We start from the raw sequence: 11,654 nt of genomic DNA, 5'->3' as shown, positions 1-11,654 counted from the left end.
CTTTCGCAGAAAGCGGCACAAGGGCAAACAGGAAAAGAACAACACACTCGGTGCTGTGTTGATGGCCAAGAAAACTACAAATCAAGCACAATGAAGTTTTACTACACTTAATGTACTGAGAGGTTGATGGTATAGTGAAAATAATATGCTAGAATTATTATTCTATATATTTTATCACAACTTTATTCATAATTATTTGGTGACTGCGATTTAAAATTTTCATTTTTTAAGAAAATATGTCCAACAAGTGTGATATATTGGATCATAGTTTGAAGCAAAAAGCGAGAAGCCAACGTCGCTTGGAACGAGACAGATATAGAGCACTTTCGACTTCCCGTATAACAATCCGAGTCCGCTGAGTTGTCAACATTGCTTTTTCTCGCTCTTTCTCTCAGTTCTTTCTGTTCATAATACGGACGTCACACGAGCCCTAAACTCAAAAAGTTTACGCTTGATTTGTATGGAAAAGCGTAAACTTCCCGTCAAAAGATTATAGGAATGTCTAGAAATGTAATTTTGCTCTGAACAACTTCACCTTGTCATATTATAACACCTTGGCCGAGTTTACTCCAAAGTTCACGCGGATTCAGGAGATACGGGGTTTTCTAAATTTGACTAAATTTGGTTCTTTGAGCAAATTGTACTGATTTGACTGATATGTCGCAGGGAATATATCTTGAGAAAAACACAACTGCTTTATTCCTTAGTTTAGAATGGAATCGTCTTTATTCACTCAATGTGTACTCTGATCGAGTCTTGCAATGTTACTGCGTTATGCGTGTTACTATGTAACATCTCCCCCCTTAATTCAGCCAATACGGCTCAAACCTACGGCTAGCCTACGAATTCTTCGAGGTCTTTCCGCTATCACGGGTTGAGCAGAAGATGCAGGCATCGGTGGAGTGGCTTCAGTAGTAACTGTGGACGGTGATGTTTGCCAATTTTCTCCTTCAATTTCTTCAGCGGACTCTTCATCAGCTGAATAGTAATGTTCTTGTTCAGTCATTTCAATTGAGTTTTCAACTGCCTGTGGAGTTCCCAATCCAAATTCCTCAAAGAAAATAGTTAACAAATTTCCAGTGTCGTGACAATTTCTATTTCCACACGATGTTTCCTCCTGTAGATGCTTCTTCAGTTGATTTGCATGTGAGCGATTAATTCGCTGGTTGTCTTCCAAAAACACGTTGTAATTCACTCTACCGACTCGTTCGACTATTGATGCCGGTTTCCACTCCCAGGAATTATTGCGGTGGACATGGGCATAAACCGCTTCTCCAGGAGCGAAGAATTTTCTACCAGCTTCTGGCTTTTCATTTCGTGACCGTGAAACTGGAGGTAGTAATAATGACTGAACTGTTCCAATAGGCCGCTGAAACATCAATTCAGCTGGAGACTTATCTGGTGCAGGTGTGGTTCGATAAACTTGCAAAAAAGTCTTCAATGCTTCATCGAAAGTCGTCTCTGTGTTACTATGCAACATTGACACATCAATTGTTAAATGCCAGATAATTTCCCTTTTAGGGTAACTGTACCAGTTTTCGGCAGGCTAGTGCAGCAGTTTCACAAAAATTGCTCACACATCAATATTTTTCATTATTTTTCTTGAAAGTGTTGTTATTCTGGTTGATAAACTATCATAGTATGTTACAATATTTTTAATTTGCCGGTTCAAAGTCCTTTTTCATAAATATTCGTGAAAATGCAAACATTGATTTTGCTCCTATTTTCGGCAGTTTGTTCCTATTTTCGGCAGGCTGTGTTCCTATTTTCGGCAGCGCGAATACGGGTCAGAAAATGTTTGTATCAATGTGAATATGTACAAAAAAATGTTTAAAGCAATTTAACACTCTTACTTTCCTAAGATTGGTGTTAAAAAGCACTTTAATTATTAATTTTATGTTGCTTATTTTGGCCCGTTTTGACAGCCATTTTGAGGCGACGTTTAAACAGAGCAGCCATTGACAGTTTGATGGTTATAGCGTACGGTGCGAACTGGCTTACAAATATTTATTTTTCTCTTAAGTTAGTGCATTGTTTGTCGTAAAATTGGTGATATTTGGTACAAGAAAGGTCATATTATGTGTCGACATACGCATTGTAGTGTTCTGATCAATTTTAAAAGGAATATTCAGCCAAATTCAAGTGTGTTATTGTCCCGAGTTTCGGCACGAGCCCACAACATTGAGCTGTCAAAAATGAACATTTACTGTGTACCTATTTTCGGCAGCATTTAAAGTGAAAAATAACCTGTTTATCGTGATTTTAAAATTCCGAACAAGTTAGAATAAATTAAATAAGCATAAAATCTTTAATATACACCACTTTTTCATTGTTTTACTGTTCTGATTCTCTTAATCACAAAACCTGCCGAACGAGTGGCTGACAGCAAAGCTGCCGAAAAAAAGCACAATTTATTTGATATTTTGGAAAATACGTAATGAAATGGTGTGAAACTTCGTATGTGAATATCAAATAAGTACACCTTCACTACAAAATTGTATTTTGTGAAATTTTTTACCGCATTTGTGCAGAATTTCACGTTTTTAGCTACCCTGCCGAAAATAGGTACACTGCCGAAAACTGGTACAGTTACCCTATGTAAAAACATGCCAACTAACAATAGGTGCTGCCAACGTCAATAGTTGACATGCAATCGAAGTTCAACCAATTAGGGCGGTGGCAACGCTTTTTCGCATGCGATTTTATCGGACGGCCTGTCAAAATTTTATATGGGATTTGACAGATAACGTCGGACGACAAAATCGCACGTCTGACGTTATCTGTCAAATCCCATATAAATCTCGTCCGATAAAATCGCATCCCATAAGCGTTGCCACGGGCCTTAGCGCGTGGCCACGGAGGTGACAAAATGTTTAAAAAATCAACTTTGTCAAAACTGCTTGTCAACTGCAAAAAGGAGCTTTTCCCGTGGCGGCTTCAAAAATCTGCTCATAAACGTCAAAATGCTCAAACATATGAATATCATCAATATATGATAAGAACCACTAAATAAGTACATAAATCAAATAGAAACATGCATTTTGACAATATTATTAACAATGGGTCACAACTACCCCAAATAGCTGTTTTCTTCTTCTTCTTCTTCTTCTTCTTCTTCTTCTTCTTCTTCTTCTTCTTCTTCTTCTTCTTCTTCTTCTTCTTCTTCTTCTTCTTCTTCTTCTTCTTCTTCTTCTTCTTCTTCTTCTTCTTCTTCTTCTTCTTCTTCTTCTTCTTCTTCTTCTTCTTCTTCTTCTTCTTCTTCTTCTTCTTCTTCTTCTTCTTCTTCTTCTTCTTCTTCTTCTTTGGGCGATGGGGTTTGTCCTCTTATGCAAGGATAATGTATTTAGAAGGTTGATTTTTATCGCTTTTGCTGGGCGACATTGTGGGGGACATCTGTCACTCTCTGCATACAAATTTCATTACCTCGCACCACCCTTCCCCGATTTTTATACCGGAGCCCCCGGAAGAGAAATGTCAAGTCGAGAAATGTCATTTTGCTCTGAACAACTTCACCTTGTCATTTATAACACCTTGCTCTTATGGCGTTGTGTAAAGCCATAAACAGAGGCTGACCATCCAGGTTGGTAGAGTATATTTTTCTTTCTTCTTCTTAGCAGGTTTGATGGGATAGATTTTCCTATGTTTTCCGTCTCTCATTTCAATTTATTTGTTTTTTTTTTCTCCTTTCAGTCTTTGGTTGTCACATCGTTTATAACACAGGGTTCGATTATCACAGTAGTTTGTCTTATTCTTAGGATGTAAGTCTCTTAATTTAATCTTATTTTAATTTTGTATGTTCCTTTGGTTTTGTCTATGTTATGTAGTGTCTTTGCGTGGTGTGTTACCACCGACAAACCGACGTGACACTTCGAACAAAATTAGCTTCAAAAGTTGTCTCCTTATTTCAAATGAAAATACGTTAAACACTAGCGCCATCTCTATAATGATTCGCTTACTACACTGACACAAAGGAGGAACTGCTAAAACCCCTTTTTGTTTTTCTCCGTAAATTCCAATGCGCATTGTTTTATTCACTTCTCACATCTTTTGCATTGATTTGGAAACTTATAAAATGATTTTCCTGGGTGTTTTGTCCAAAAATTCTCACAAAATCTTGCCTAACACTTCCTGCGCCGTTTGTACTTGGAAAAGTTGTTTACATCGAAGCAGTAGTGAACTGAGCTTACTTCGACAGAAGTGATCGCCTCACATACAAATGACAGTACTTTCGTGTGGGACACTTTTGTAACGCCAGTGTCACGTCGGTTTGTCGGTGGTGTTACTTTTATGTTATTTTATTTGTCAAAATTAGTGAGTGTATAATTGTTTTTTTCCTATTTTTTTTCTTTTTGCTATTTTTATATACAATTTTTTTTATTAAATTAGATTTTTTTCTTTTACAGTTTTGGAGTTTAATAGAGAAAGAACGCCTGTATGCTATATTCTTCCCTCTCGGAACGGTACTCAAGAGATTTTCTTATTTCCTCCACTTTTGTTTGTTTTTTTTTTCATATTACAGTGGAGCGCCGTTTATCCGGTTGTCCGTTTATCCGTGCTGTTGAAAATGACAGTTTAATACAAAGATGACATTGCGTGCTGAAGAGGATATTTGAAAAAAAAAGGTTATCAGAGCACATTTTCTTAACAAAAAACACTATAATTCATGGCACATTTCCAATATTATCATCGGAAAAACTTGAAATTTATCAAAACTGGCTAGGATATACCAAAATATTAAATTAATTTCAAAAGAAATCAAGAATTTGTTATAAAATAATTACTTTGACTAATTTTCCGTGTTTTCGAATATCCGTGCGAGGTCGAGTCCCGAAGAGCCCGGATTATCGGCGCTCCACTGTAGTATTTTTTCTTTTTTTTCTATTTTTTGTGAGAGGATCGGAGGACAGCGCCTACTCCAACTATATGGACAGTCGTTTTTCGCGATTTGTAGAAAATACGTAACAGATATAAAAAACAGTCAATGTATGAGTTGTACAGAATACTCACCTTTCACACCTTCGTATGTTTTTTTTTTATTTTTTAAAACGTTTTTAAACAACTTATTACGAAAAATGAAATGACTGAGTTCTTCCATTCTTTTTTTCTTTTAAAGCGATTTTTAATATTTTGCATGCAATCAAACTGTCTGTGTATATAGTTGTTACCATGTGATTACATCATGTGATCACAGTACACATTGAGATGAGAGATATATATTAATTGTTGATTAGCCTTCAAGCTGAATAGTCGTGTCTTCAATTGTTTCATTTTGTACATTACAATAATAGTGCATTTCATTAAATTATTTATTTCGCTATTTTTAATGCTTTTTATTGCTATTAGTTCGATTGTGGCTCTTGAGTTGTTGCTGTTGTTGGTATAGTTTAGAGAGGCTTTGGCTCCTACGGAGTTCTTTCGCCTTTTAATGTGGCTATTGAGGCTATCTGTTTGATTTTTAAATCTCTCTATATTTATTATATGGTCCTTGATGTAAATACCTATCCCTGCTTTGTTTTCTTTGATGCTTGTCAAAGCTAGTAATGGTTCGTTGTATCTATATAAGGTACACCGTTTTACGGACGTTTTTGGTGCAATAATAGTGTATCTCGAAGACCGCCTGTATATTTTTATCCACGAACGAATGCGGACGCTTTTAACCGATATAGTACACTAAGTTTCACATATGTTAGTGTTTTACTGAAACTTAACAAACTTTTGTGTTTTTCAACGAACGCCCCTGTTTGGCACTAAAGCCCGCGTTAGAGCCCCAGAGAAATTGAACGTGAAATTTTGGGATTTTCTGCTGTATTTCAATAAATTTTTTATCAGAATTTGGCTTATCGCACACCAAAAGACAGGATACTAAATTTCCAAACTATTTAGACTATACAACATATTGAGTTAATAAATTAAACTCATTTCCTTGTGATTCCCCTCTTTGTTCACGGTGAAAAATAATGTTCAGCGGGGAATCATAAGGAAATGTATTTCATTCATTATTTCAATATGTTTGACGAACTAAATGTGGAATTAAATATCCTTTCTTTTAGTGTACGATGAACCATATTCTGATAAATATTTAATAAAATATAGCAAAATAACCAAAATTTCACATTCAATATCACGCGTGGGCTATAGCGACCTTTAGCTCAAAAGGAATTTCCCCGCAGGAAGTTCTCAAAGAACAAAACAGTAGTCTTTTATTGTTGTTATTGTTGCTGTTATACGGCGCTACAACCGTTTTGCGGTCCTGGACTGCCTCAGGAGTGTCCGGAACCACTCAAGGTCTCGCGCCTTCGTCTGCCAATCCGTTATCCCAGCCTTAATGGCGGACGCCTCCACGTCATCTTGTCACCACAGTTTGGGCCTACCCTACGCCCGCTCTGTCCTTGTGGACGGTGTTGTGTTTTTTTGTTTTATTAACAAGATATATTCCCTGCAACATATCATTTACTTCTGTTTCGGAAGGTAGAACAGGCCATTTGCATGCCGTGTCCTGATAACTCCAGGTCCATTCGTTAGTTCTGAGCGGGCTACGTAGATGATGATAGGGAATATCATTGCACACGTTCCATTTTTTTCGTAAGATCAGTTTTTTCTTGCCGGAACTATATTGGTTGTTTTGAATGTGGCTATGATTCTGCGAGTACTTCATAGAATCGTTCGATCATTGGATTCCTTTTACCATTGCAGTAATATTACTATTATATTATCGTCCTTCTCAATCCTGTGTTGGGCTAAGACGTGGGACTTCATTATCATCATACGAAAAAAGCAGAACATATCTCTTGTACGCGATAAGGTTTATCCGATGGCTTCTGTTGCATAGTAACACGCATAACGCAGTAACATTGCAAGACTCGATCAGAGTACACATTGAGTGAATAAAGATGATTCCATTCTGAACTAAGGAATAAAGCAGTTGTGTTTTTCTCAAGATATATTCCCTGCGACATATCATTTTGGCGACGAGGATTATTACTGAATCCGGAACCCGAAGCTCACGAGATTCTGAAGCTAACGAGAATTAGCGTTAAGGATGAACAATGAAAACCTTGAAACCGTTATCAACCAAATGGCTCAACTTTTTCAACAGATGGCTGCTTTTAAAACTAGAAGTCCTGACGAAATCCTTGAATCTTTATCGAAAACCATCGAGGAGGTTCGTTACGATGAAGAAAACAACATCACTGTTGAAAAATGGTATGTACGTTTCAAAGACCTTTTTCAAAACGATGCTAGCAGTTTGAATGACGAGGCGAAAGTGCGACTTTTGCTGAGGAAGCTGGAAACGTCCGCTAACAGCCGGTATGTGAATTACTTTCTTCCGAAGCAACCGCATGAAAATTCGTTTGAAGAAACCGTCAATATTCTCAAAAAAATCTTCGGAAAGCAATATTCGGTGTTCCTTAAAAGGTACCAGTGCTTGCAAATAGTGAAATCTGCATTAGAAGATATCATCACTTACGGCGGAAGAGTGAATAAGGCATGCGAGGATTCTGAGTTCGAGAATTTGAAATTAGACGATTTCAAATGTCTAATTTTCATTTGCGGACTGCTATCTCGAATAGAAAACGCGACGCCGGAGGCTAAAATGAACATTCAAACACCAATGGCAGAATTTCAACGGCTTATCAATCCGAAAGCGGATACAACGATGATCGAAAATCAATCAAGATCGAAGCATTCCGTGCATGCAGTTTCAGAGAAGAAACCGTATCGTTTGCCACAGCCTTCCCGATTCGACAATTCAAAAGATCAGCGTCAACCGAAATCAGATTCGAATACTGTCCCTCGTACTCCTTGTTGGCAATGTGGAAAAATGCATTTTGTACGGGATTGCAATTTTACAGATCATCTCTGCAAAGTGTGCAAAAATGTAGGCCACAAGGAAGGTTACTGTAAAGCCATGAGATCAAAATCTTCAAACAACAACACATATCAAAAGAGTGAGAAGAATCAAAATCAAAAGAAATCTCAGGGAATTTTCGTTAATCATGTCACGAAAAACAGTGCTAAAAGGAAGTTTATCTCTATCATAATCAATGGCATAACTACATCACTCCAACTGGACACCGCAAGTGACATAACAGTTATTTCTAAAACAACATGGCAACATTTGGGTCAACCGAAACTTTCTCAAGCATCCATTGAAGCATCGAATGCATCGGGAAAACAACTCAAGCTTATCGGTGAATTCGAATGCGAGGTTATCCTTAATGCAATTACAGAGAAATGTGTTTGTTTTGTTACATGTCACAAGCAGTCCTAAATGTTATAGATATAGATTGGATAGATAGCTTTAATATATGAGCAATTCCCTTCGATGTACTGTGTAAGAAAGTTTCATCAGCATGTCCAAAGGATCGAATAGTACAGCTTCATTCGAAATATCCAACAGTTTTCAATGATTCGCTTGGACATTGCACAAAAACGAAGGGTGAAACTGTTTCTGAAGCCCAATGTAAAACCAGTGTTCTGTCCAAAACGACCAGTGCCATTCAATACTATCGCTCTTGTGGATGCGGAACTATCAAGATTACAATCACTAGGCATCATCACACCAATAGACCTTTCGGAGTGGGCTGCTCCGATAGTAGCCATTCGCAAGCCTAATGGTAAAGTTCGAATTTGTGCGGATTATTCGACGGGGCTTAACGAAGCTTTAGAGTCAAATCATTATCCTCTACCTAGTGCTGAAGAAATTTTTGCACAGCTGAACGGAAGTGTTGTATTCAGCATAGTCGATTTGTCCGATGCATACCTACAAGTAGAAGTAGAAGACGAATCTAAACACCTTCTTACGATCAACACACATAGAGGTCTTTTTCAGTTCAACCGTCTCGCACCGGGAGTCAAATTAGTTAGAAGTTAGTTAGGGAGTTAGAACATTTCTAGATGATGCTATAATTTTCGGTAAAACTTAGGCGGCATACAAGCAATCATTACACACATTTCTTCAGCGTTTAAAAGAATATAGCTTCCACGTCAAGCTGGAAAAATGTCATTTCTATCAAACTGAAATTGTCTATTTGGGGCATGTGGTAGATCGCAACGGCATACATCCTGACCCAGAGAAGTTGAAAACCATCGCATCTATTCCAGCACCAACGAACATTTCCGAATTAAGATCGTTCTTATGAGTTGTGAATTTCTACGGCCGATTTGTGAGAAATATGCATGAACTCAGACACCCGTTAGATCAACTGCTAAAGAAGGATACGAAGTGGAAGTGGAATTCGGATTGTCAAACATCGTTCGAAAAATTCAAGAAAGTACTGCAATCTGACTTACTGTTGACACATTATGATCCGAATCTTCCTATCATCGTTGCAGCAGATGCGTCTAGCACCGGCGTTGGCGCAGTTATTTTTCATAAATTTCCGAACGGATATTTGAAAGCCATTCAACATACTTCAAGAACATTAACGTCTGCAGAACAAGGCTACGGACAACCGGAAAAAGAAGCTCTGGCTCTTACTTATGGGGTAACCAAATTTCATAAGTACTTACTTGGTCGGAAATTTACTCTTTTAACCGATCATAAGCCTTTACTATCCATATTTGGTTTAAAAAAGGGAATTCCTTTGCACACAACAAACCGACTCCAACGGTTGGCATTGATGTTATTAAACTACGATTTTACCATCGAATATGTTTCAACCACCGAGTTTGGGTGCGCTGACATGCTATCAAGGCTAATCGACCGTTGCAAGCAACCAGAGGAAGATTACGTTGTAGCTTCGATTTCACTTGAAGAGGATATTCAAAACTTCATGCACGAATCATTGAAACAAGTGCCAGTATCATTTGCTGACATTCAAAAAGCAACAAGATTGGACGAAATACTGCAAGCTGTTTTGAAATTCATCCGGGAAGGCTGGCCGAACGAAGCGTCGTCAATCAAAAATCAAGACAATCGTTCGTATTACACACGAAAAGAATCGTTAACGTATGTACAAGACGTCTTGTTTCACAACAGAGTTGTTGCTCCAAACATTTACAGGAAAAAGGTACTGCAACAATTCCATCGCGGTCATCCTGGAATGGTGCGAATGAAATCCATTTCTCGAAGTTTCGTTTTCTGGCCGGGAATGGATGTCGATATCGAAAACTTTGTCCGGCGTTGTACTTCATGTTGCACTGCTGGCAAAGCACCAATCAAAGAAATACCTGAATTTTGGCCTATGCCGGAAAAGCCATGGTCACGTGTATACGTGGACTATGCCGGTCCTGTAGATGGCGTGTATTTTTTGGTTGTAGTTGATCCATACACAAAATGGCCAGAAGTATATGCAACCAAAATTACAACAGCAAAGACAACTATCAAGTTTTTAACGCAATCATTCGCAACGTTTGGTGTTCCAGAAACTATAGTCTCTGATAATGGTACGCAGTTCACCAGCTTTGAATTCCAAGCATTTTGCAAACAATTGGGTATTTGTCACATCCGTACCGCACCATACCATCCGCAGTCAAACGGTTTGGCAGAACGTTTCGTGGACACACTAAAGCGTACATTGCGAAAAATTCGAGCAGGAGGAGAGGCTTTAGATAAGGCATTGAAGACTTTTTTGCAAGTTTATCGAACCACACCTACACCAGATAAGTCTTCAGCTGAATTGATGTTTCAGCGGTCTATTCGAACAGTTCAGTCATTATTACTACCTCCAGTTTCACGGTCACGAAATGAAAAGCCATAGGCTGGTAGAAAATTCTTCGCTCCTGGAGAAGCGGTTTATGCCCAAGTCCACCGCAATAATTCCTGGGAGTGGAAACCGGCATCAATAGTCGAACGAGTCGGTAGAGTGAATTACAACGTGTTTTTGGAAGACAACCAGCGAATTAATCGCTCACATGCAAATCAACTGAAGAAGCATCTACAGGAGGAAACATCGTGTGGAAATAGAAATTGTCACGACACTGGAAATTTGTTAACTATTTTCTTTGAGGAATTTGGATTGGGAACTCCACAGGCAGTTGAAAACTCAATTGAAATGACTGAACAAGAACATTACTATTCAGCTGATGAAGAGTCCGCTGAAGAAATTGAAGGAGAAAATTGGCAAACATCACCGTCCACAGTTACTACTGAAGCCACTCCACCGATGCCTGCATCTTCTGCTCAACCCGTGATAGCGGAAAGACCTCGAAGAATTCGTAGGCTAGCCGTAGGTTTGAGCCGTATTGGCTGAATTAAGGGGGGAGATGTTGCATAGTAACACGCATAACGCAGTAACATTCCAAGACTCGATCAGAGTACACATTGAGTGAATAAAGATGATTCCATTCTGAACTAAGGAATAAAGCAGTTGTGTTTTTCTCAAGATATATTCCCTGCGACATACCAGCTTCAAAGACTTATTTTCCCCTGCAAATGAGTACTTTTATTTGAACTGTCAGGCAAAAAGCATGCCTTCCCGGAAGTCTCCAACAATGGAATTCCCACAATATACATACCATATTTGGCTTATCTTGTAATCGTGATATTCTATTGGAGACCCGAAATCAACTTTCCCGAAGAATAACAACCACGACTGTTTTATTGTGATACGTACTGCAAACCAAAAGGATAAATTAGCCTGTTAACCTGCATGAATCCTGTAATCCTGATCCTGCATCGGTGCCATAGACTGAGTTCGGTAAATCAAGTA

Source organism: Anopheles gambiae, chromosome 3, assembly GCF_943734735.2.
Source record: "Anopheles gambiae chromosome 3, idAnoGambNW_F1_1, whole genome shotgun sequence".
In the NCBI taxonomy this organism is placed as follows: domain Eukaryota; kingdom Metazoa; phylum Arthropoda; class Insecta; order Diptera; family Culicidae; genus Anopheles; species Anopheles gambiae.
This window is presented reverse-complemented; position numbering follows the sequence as displayed.